Here is a 10,737-nt window from a genome sequence, read left to right on the forward strand (position 1 = left end):
GGGTTTTTTCTGTGAACACTGAACAGCTCCAAGAGGCCCCCAAACGCCACACGCCCCAAAAACCCGGGAGAGGAAACGCCAAGTGGGAGGCAGGGACGAAGAAAACAAAATGACAGTCTTTCTTATTTACACAATTTATTTACCGTACACTTTTCTAAGGCACAAAAGGGGGGCCCCAGCAGTCACACTGCCGATAAGCTTATCAGGGAAAACACAACGTTTATCAGGCCCAAAGGGCACCACGGGGTCTTCCGGGAGCACGCCCAACTCCGTCTCTTTGGCTTTTCCTTTCTCCCCGCTCACAGCCAGGCGACATGTTTGCCCAGGCCCCTTCATTAAACACGTTTCGAACGAGACAAAGACCATGGGTAGAATATTATTTTATTATTATATATATATTTTAATTTTTAATATATATATATTATTTTTATATATATAATATTTATAATACTAAAATATACATTTTAAAAAAATATAATTTAATAATATATATATATATATAAAAATTATATATAATTATAATATATAAATATATATATTATAATATATATATTATAATTATATGAATTATATAACAATTTTTTACAATATCTTATATAAAATTTTTAAAAAAAAATATATTTTATTATATATATATATATAATATTATATATACTTATCAATAGATATATAATATATATATATATATTATATATATATGTTATAGTGAAAATATTTTGTATAATATATTAATATATTATAATAAATTATTTATTAATATATATAATATTATATTTTAATATTATATAAAAAAATATATAATAAAAATTTTTTTTTTATATGATATATAATATATATATATATTATTTTAAAAATTATCATACATTTATATATATAATATATATATATTATATTTATATATATATATGGTGTTGTGTGTGTGTGTTGTTTTTTGTGTTTTTTGTGTGTGTGTGTGTGTGTGTGGTGTGTAAAATATTACATAAAATTTACATATAACTTTAAATAAATAAATAAAAAAATATATATATATATATAATAATATATATATATATAAAAATTTTTTATTTATTTATATCATATATGTTTTATTTATTTTAAAATATTTTTAATATATATATATATATATATATAATCATATCTATATATTATATAAATATATATATTTTACACATTATTACACAATAATATATATCTATTTTTTAAAAATCAATATATAATAAAAATATATATATATATTATATAATAAGTATATTTATATAATATTAGTTTTAAAAATAAATTATATATAAATTATATGAAATATAGTTACAATATTTTATATATATATATATATATTATATTATTAAATATTATTATTATATATATAAATATATTAATTTATTTTATATTTTCTTTTACTATTATATAAATAATATATATATGTATATATACATAATATATTATTTTATTTTATAAATATAATATAATATTATATAATTTTAAAGTAGAAAAAAAAAACATATATACATACATATATATATTATATTGTATAATAATATATTATATCTATATATCATATTTTTAATTATAATATATATATATATATATATTATAATATATATACAATACTATCATATTATATATAAATATATTTAAAATTTATTATACTATATATATATATTTATTAAAAATTAAAATATTAAAATAAAATTTTATGCATGATAATTATTATGTTGTTGATATTTTTAATATATTTATAATTATATTATATATATATTTTTTTAATAATAATTTTTTTATTAACGTGGTTCATTTTTTGAGCCCCCGGGGGCAAGCATTATTTTTACATATAAGATAAATTATAACTTATACATATAATATATATTATATATATATATATATATATATATATATATATATAATTATATATAAGTAGTGTGATAGATGATAGATAGATAGATAATAGATAATTATATATACAATATATAATTATATAATATATAATATAATAAAATATTATATATTTAAAAATTATATATATATATATAATATATATATATATATAATATATATAATAAAATTTTATTAATATGATATATATAAATATAGATATATTTTATTTTTAAATTTAATATGTGAAATATTATTATTTTAAAATATATAAATATGAATATATATATAAATAATATATCTATATTATATATATATATATATTTATAATATATATAATATAATATATGTTTTTAATACATTATCTATCTATTATCTACTATCTATCTATCTTCTATCATCTATCATCTATCTATCTTCTAATATATATATAATATATAATGTTTTATATATTATTATATATGTAAAAATTAATGCTGGACCAGGCGGCTCAAACAAAACCTACCGTTATTATATATAAAAATTTATTATATCACAAATATATATAATTAATATATAATATATATATATATAATATATATATAATATATATAATACAATATAATATATATAGTATGATATATTTTTTTTTACTACTTAAAAAATTTATATTATATAAAATTTTATATAATATATATATATATATATATATATGTTTTAATATAATTATAATATATGTATATATTATATAATATATATGTATATTATATATATATATATATAATATATATATATATATTAATATATATTTTTTTTTTTTTTTTTTTTTTTTTTTTTTTTTTTTTTTTTTTTTTTTTTTCAACAGCCATTCATTCCACTGAGGACAGGGGCCTCTCTAAATTTCATGCTGGAGGTTATATAAGGCAGTCCAAAACCCTTCCCTGATTGATCCCCTTTCCTAATCAACCGGGGTTTGGCCACGGCAGTGACTTCCCCTACGACCTTGCGATATATATATATATATATTATTATATATATATATAATATATATATATATATATAATTATTTACAGATATTTAAATTTTATATTTATTAAAATATATATACATATATGGACATATTCACATATATATATATTTATATATATATATATATATATTATTTGATATATATATCAATTAATTATTATGTATGTATACATATATTTATTTTTTTTTATCTATTTATAAAAATTTATTATATATATATACATAATATTTATAATTATATATATATATTATATATTTATTTTAATTATATATATATACATAATATAGTATATATTGTATATATATTTAAATTTTATTAATTTTTATATATAATTAATATTATGTATATATATTTTTAATACAATATTATATATATTTATATTATATTATATTATATAAATATATATATAATATATATATAATTTTTATGGTATGTGTTGTGTGTGGTGTGTGTGTGTGCGTGTGCTGTGCGTTGTTGTGATATAAAAAAAAAAACAAGAAAAAAAAGAAAAAAAGAAAGAAAAAAAAGAAAAAAAAAATATATATGGGGTTTGTGTGTAATATAAAGAAAAAAAAACAAGAAAAAAAAGAAAAAAAAAAAGAAAGAAAGAAAAAATTATATAAAATATATATATATATAATAATATATAATATTTGTGTGGTGTTGTGTGTGGTGTTATGTGGTTGTGTGTGTTGTATGCGGTTATTGGTGATGAGGCGATGTATTTATGGTGTTAGTGGGGAGGGGAGGAGGATAAAGGTGGTGATGAGGATGATGGTGAAGGATATAAAGATGATGAAGTGGGGATGGTGATGAAATGGTGAGATGTGAGGAGGATGATAATGAAGTAAAGAATGGGGATGGCGATGGTGATGATGATGATGGTAATGATGTAAAAAAGGTGATAATGATGAGGGGATGATGATGATGATGAAGATGGTGGGGGATGATGGAGAAAATTAATTAATTAAAAAATAATAATAATAATAATAAAAAAAATAATAATCAAAAATAAAAAATAAAAAAAATTTAAAAATAATTTTTAAAAAAAAAAAAAAATAATATAATGAAAATAAAATAATAATAGACTCTAACTAAAAGTAATAATGATAATGATAATAAAAATTATGATAATGTAAAAAAAAATAATTATAACTTTTTTATTATTTTTTATTATTTTTTATTATTATTAATCATTAATTTTATAATAATAAAAAAAATAAAATAAAAATAATGATAATAAAAATGATAATGATAATAATAATAAAAATATGATAATAATAATAATAATAATATATTTTAACTGAAATGAAAGCAAAACAGCCCGAGTGGGCTAGCCAACCCAGTTACCGACTTTATCAAGCCGTGTGGCCTGCGCTCCGCCTTTACTAGCGCCCACCCGAGTTGACCCCGACAAAGAAGGGGGACGTTATCTCCGTGGAGAACGCCGTGAACCCCCAAACACGAGCAGGTGTCGTGAAACACCGTTTTAAATTTTCCTGGTCCCAAAAAAAGGGTTTCCCCCCGGGCTCGATCCCGGGTCTTGGAGTGGGAGGCACGCCTCTTCCAAGTGCCCCGAGATCTAAATTAAAAGATGAAAAAAACGGTCCTTTTTTATTCCCACTCCCATCAACCGCATCGCCCCCATGTACATTATATACAATTTTCCACTCTCCCTTTCCGCAATAAGGGAAAAAAATACTTTCTCAACGGATTTACACAAAAAGGAAGCTGCAATTATTTAAATACGCCCCCACACAAAAACTTCTCCTTTGGGGTTTTTGTCTGTAGACTGTGTGAGGTAATTTAATTTTTTTCTCTTGCTTTTTTTCCCTTTTTCCCTTTTTTTAGTTCATTTTTATCAAGGATATCTTAATGCTTTTAGAGAAAACCTGCGTGCATTGCTTTGTCTTATTTATCAAACAACACACATCGTATTTAGTAAAAGCAGTTGTACAAAAATTTTGTAGGAAGAGGTACTTATCTCAAAAATGAAAAAATTTTCACATCTTTTAAAGTATCATCAAATTCAGACTTTTTGTATCGATAGTCAGGTCTCCCATAAAAAACTTTGAGTAGCAAACTTATGAAAGCTTTACCAAAAATTTAAAACTTTAAAAAAAACGGTAGGCGTGTCGCATTCAAAGAAAAGGGGAAAAGGGGAAAAAACAGGGGAAACCCTTTTTTTTTTATGATTATTTTCCAGTCTCAAAGGAAGAACTCTAAAGCAATCAACCCCTTTTGGCTCAAGGCGACAGTGTTTATTCAATCATTTATTTTTTTTTTTTACTTTTTTATTTTTTTTTTTAAATGTATTGAAATTATTATTATTATTTTTATTATATCATTTTTTATTTTTATTTTTTTATTATTATTATTTTTTATTTTATTATTATTAATATTTTTATTATCATTTTTTATTAATTTTTTAAAAAATTTATTTTTATAAATAATGATAATAATAAAAATTAAATATATAAAAAAAAGAATATGATATAATGCTGCTCTAAAAAAAAAAAAAAAAAAATATATATATATATAATACATTTTTAAAAATTACATACATACTATATATATATATATTATATATTTATATTATATATTATGTATATAATATTTAATATATAATATATATTTATATATATATGTATATTTATATATATATATATATATAAATTATTTTATATATATATATTATATAATAAATATATTATTTAATATTATATATTATATTATAAATTTTAATATATATATATCTATTCTATAATATAAAATTAATATATATATAATATATATATACATAAAATAAAATAATAATATATAATTTTATATATATATATATATTATATATTATATATGTTTATGTATATTTTATATGTATTTTTTTTACACCACCCCAACAACACCCCCCACACACACCCCAACACCCCAAACCACACCATATATTATATATATATTTAAATATATATATATATTATATAATATATAATATATCATCATCATCAATCATCATCATTAACAGTTGGGTCAGTCCCTGCAGGGCTAGGCCTTCCAATTTTTTCAAACTTTGTCTGTCATGTTTTTTTTTTGTTTCCAGTCTCCCCCCCAAATTTTCTTTATTTCGTCGCGCCATTTGTAGGGGTCGGGGCCTTGGTCTCTTTATATTATCATAACCAGTCTTTTACATTCTTTGCCCATTTTTTTCCCGTTCCGATGTATTTTAATATATTTTATAATATATTATATTAATATAATATATATATATTTTCTTTTTTTTATTTATTTTTATTAGTTATATGTAAATTTATAGATAATTTTAACACAAACACACACACACACACACAACACACACCACTAATAAAATAATAATAATATATAATATAATATATATATAAAAATTATATAATATAATTATATATATATTTTTATATATGTTTTTGGGTGTGTTGTGGTGTGTGTGTGTGTGTAAAAAATATACAATAATAATAAAAAAACATATATAAAAATAAATAAATAAATTATATATTTTAATATTATAATATATTATAATTATATATAATACTTGTATTATAATATTAAATTATATAATATAAAAATTATATATATATATATTTATCATTATTTATTTTATATATATGTTAATGTATATATTAAGATATTTTTACACACCAACACCACACACACACACACACACTATTTTAAATATATATATATTTTATATATAATTATATATTATATATATATATATATATATTATATATATATTATTAGTGTGTGTTGTGTGTTGTGTGTTAAACGTTTTTGGGAATGTATCGCCCTTCAACACCTTTTTTAATTTTGGTATTTTGTCGGTTTCGGAGGGGAGCTTGAGGGTTTGCTGCCCAACTTTTATATATTTTTCCAGTATTTTACAATAACCTCCTCTACCCCCGTTTTCGGATACTTCAGTACGTGGTGTCCTACAGAGTCGAATCCCTTTTCGTAATCGATAAATGCCTACCAGGGGTTTCCTATATTCTTTTTATTTTTCCTTTTTTTGGGTGGCGTGGGATGTGGTCGTTGTTGAGAATCCATGCGAAAGCCGCTTGTTCTCTGGTGGTTAGAACCCAGACGGCAGAGAGGGTTTGTGATTTTTTTGGAAAAATTTAGAAATAGAGAAAGGGGCTTTTTGGTCGCTAGTTTTTTTAGACCCTTTTCTGCCCCCTTTTTTATGCATCAAAAAATTTGTTGCTTTTTTTCCAGGTTTTCGATTTTTTCCCTTTGAAAAGGCATTTTTTAAAAGATTGGATTTCCTGTTGCAATTTTCCTGCATTTTAAAGGTCTATACTAATTCCATCTTCCCACGGTGTTTTTCCCTCTTTTCATCCCTTTTAAGCGTCTTTTTATTTCTTCTTTGTAAATTTTAGGTACATCTCTAGTTCCCCGCATTCGCTTCTATCCAGGGCTGTTCATTTGAGTTGTATAGACCCCTGAAAAGTCCTCCCTATTCTTACGATTTCTTCTTATTGTATGTTATTTATCGGGTTTCTTTATTGATACATTGATTTCTCCCTATACCGATTCCTTTTAACTGTTTCATGTGTACCTGATATCACGTTCTTTATTATTTGAGTATTGAAGTTCCACTCTTCCCTTTTCTTTTTATTATGTTTTGTTAGTTCGGCTAATTCTTCTTGTCCCTGATTGACGAATTTCATGACCTCGTTTTTGCAAAACTTTTTAGTTTCTACCGAGAACTTGCGGGAGTTTTGTTTGAGTTTTACCGCCTACTTCTAGTGCAGTTTCCCGTTATAGTCATTAAACTGTTTTTTGTTTTGGTTAAAATGTTGAATCTGTCGCAAGAATAAATACTTTTTTTGGAGTAAGGTTAAATTCTGTCGCTCTGGTTTTAAATTTAGCTAAATTTGGCTGTGGTTTTCTTATGAGTTTACACCTTTCCCTCCTGAGGTGTATTTAATTTGCCTTGACCATCTATGGCGCGCCAATTTTTACTTTTTTAATAACTTCAATTTTTTTACTATATCGCCCCTTTTTTTTTTTTTTAATTTATGAAGCAATTTCGTTTTTGAGTAGATGGCGACTTCCAAGTCCACTTCCGCTTAGTCTTTTTTCGAAAAAATGTATTCATGTTTTTGAGTGATCAAGTTTTCCGCAAAATCAACTAGATTTGCCCCCTTCTTTCCTAGTCCCATTCCGTGATTCCCTTTTGCTTTTTCTCCTACTGTCTTTTACTATTTTGCATTAAAATCTCTCATTATTTTTGTGAAATGGGTTTTTACTCTCCGCTGGCTAAATGAATTTTTCATAAAATCTCTATTTCTTCATCATATGGCGCAGGTTGGAGCATAGACGAAGATCTTTAAGTGAACCTATTTTTTATTTTTAGGGTTTTATAAACCACTCTTTCGTTTATACTATAAAATTTCCCCACGAATTCTTTTCAAAAACGTTTGTAAAATAAGAAGCTCACCCCTAATTCCTGTTGCTACCCTGGGGTTTACCTCTCCAATAGAGCAATGTCCATCATTTAGTATTTTTGTTCTTCCCCTAGTCTTCTAACCTCACAGAGTCCTACAATATCCCATTTGTAAAAAGAAATTTTCCCTCAATAAGTAGTAAGTGGGGATTCATTCTCATTGCCCTTATATTTTTGAGCAAAAGTTTTCAACGGGGCGGCCTGTTTTTTGTCCGGGAATTCTTAGCCCCTCTGTTCTGGAATAGTCCTGATCGCCGCCGTAACCAGGGATCTTCGCCCCCGGGGAATGAGGGCCGTTGCTCTGTTTGTGCATCATTTTTTTTGATTGAGGGGTATCCCCGAGTTACCTCCCCCCTACTGGTTTAGGGTATCTTGGGGGAAAGGGGGGAGTTTTTTACCCGGGGATGCCATGATAACCCCCTCCAGCAGGGTTGGTCTGTCTAGCGCGTATTTATCTGTCCCTGCTCGTACCCAGGGTATACCCCCGTGAGCAGGGCTTAACTATCGAAGTGTGTATAATTATATATATTTAAAAAATATTATATATATATATATATATATATATATATATATATATATTTTTTTGTTTGTTAATATATTTATAATTATTATTATATATTATATTTATATGATATATTTATAAATATAGATATACATATATTATTTTTGTATATAAATATATATAAAAAATTAGTAATTATAATATTATATATATATATATAAAATTAAAATTAATTATTATATATATTAAAAAATCTATTTATAATACATACAATAAAATATATATATAATATAAATATATAATATATTATAAATAGATTTTTTTCATAAAATATTATTAATATATATATATATATATATATAATATATATGTAACATTATTATTTATATATTTATATATATAAAGTATAATATATAGTATATCTATTTTTATAAATAATCTAATAAAAAATTCATATAAAATATATATGTTAAAACATATATTTTACACATATACTAATATATATATATATATTTTATAATATTATATATATAATATATATATAAAATTATTTAACATAATACAGAAATTTGGACAAAACAAAAAAAAATTATATTTATTTTTTTATATAATAATATATAAAAAATATATAAAATTTATAATATAATATATATATATATATATAATAAATATATATATATATATATAAAAAATATAACAAAAATATAAAAAAACATAATATGAATATATATATATATATATGTGATAAATATAAAATATATATATATATATAATATATATTATATATATAATTTTTATATAATTATTTATATAATCCCCAAATAATAAATATAAAATTATTATAATATATATATTTATATATACCATAATAATACAATATATTGTATATATAAAATAAATTATATATAAAATATATAAAGTAAGGATTATATAATTGATATAATAATTATAAATAATATATTTTATTTAAAATTATAATATATTTTATATATATATATTATGTTTATATTAAATGAAAAAATATATACTAAATAAATAAAAAAATGAAAAAATTTATATTTATTTTATATTTTATATATTTAATTATATATATATAATTATATATATATATATATATTTAATACTATTAAAATATATAATCGAGGTGAAGTTCTTTGCCAAGTGATATATATATATTATTATATGTATATATATATATATGATATTTATATACAATTATATATATATATTTATTTTAAAAAATATATATATATATATATATATATATATATATATTTTAAAAATTAATATCACGGGGGCAAAAAAATTTCACCTCGATTGCCTCCCAAAAAAGGGCATATCGCCTTGAGAATCAAACGCAGGTGTCGTCGGGAAAGTCACTGCCGGGGCACAAACCGCGGTGATTAGGACGGGCACCCAATCGGCAAGGGGGGCACTGCCAATAACCTCTCAAGAAAGGGATTGACAGACCCCAGTCCTGCAGTGGAAGAAGGGCTGTTAAAAAAAAAAAAAGTAAATATTTTAATATAATATATATATATATATATATATATATTATATTTTAAAATATATATTTTAATATATATATATATATATATATTTTAAATTAAGAATATAATATATATTATATATATATATTCATATATTTTAAATATATATATTATTTTTATTAATATATATATATACACACACTTATTATTATCTTACTATTATTTTTATTATTATTATCATCATTATCTTTAAATTTTTTCTTTTTATCATACCTTTTTATTGTCATTATTATATTTTATGATCATTATTGTTGTTGCTGTTATGAGATGATGATTATTACTATTTTTTATTATTATTTCATTATCAATATCATTATCATTTCTGTTTTTA

This window comes from Penaeus monodon, chromosome 6, assembly GCF_015228065.2.
Source record: "Penaeus monodon isolate SGIC_2016 chromosome 6, NSTDA_Pmon_1, whole genome shotgun sequence".
NCBI classification, from domain to species: domain Eukaryota; kingdom Metazoa; phylum Arthropoda; class Malacostraca; order Decapoda; family Penaeidae; genus Penaeus; species Penaeus monodon.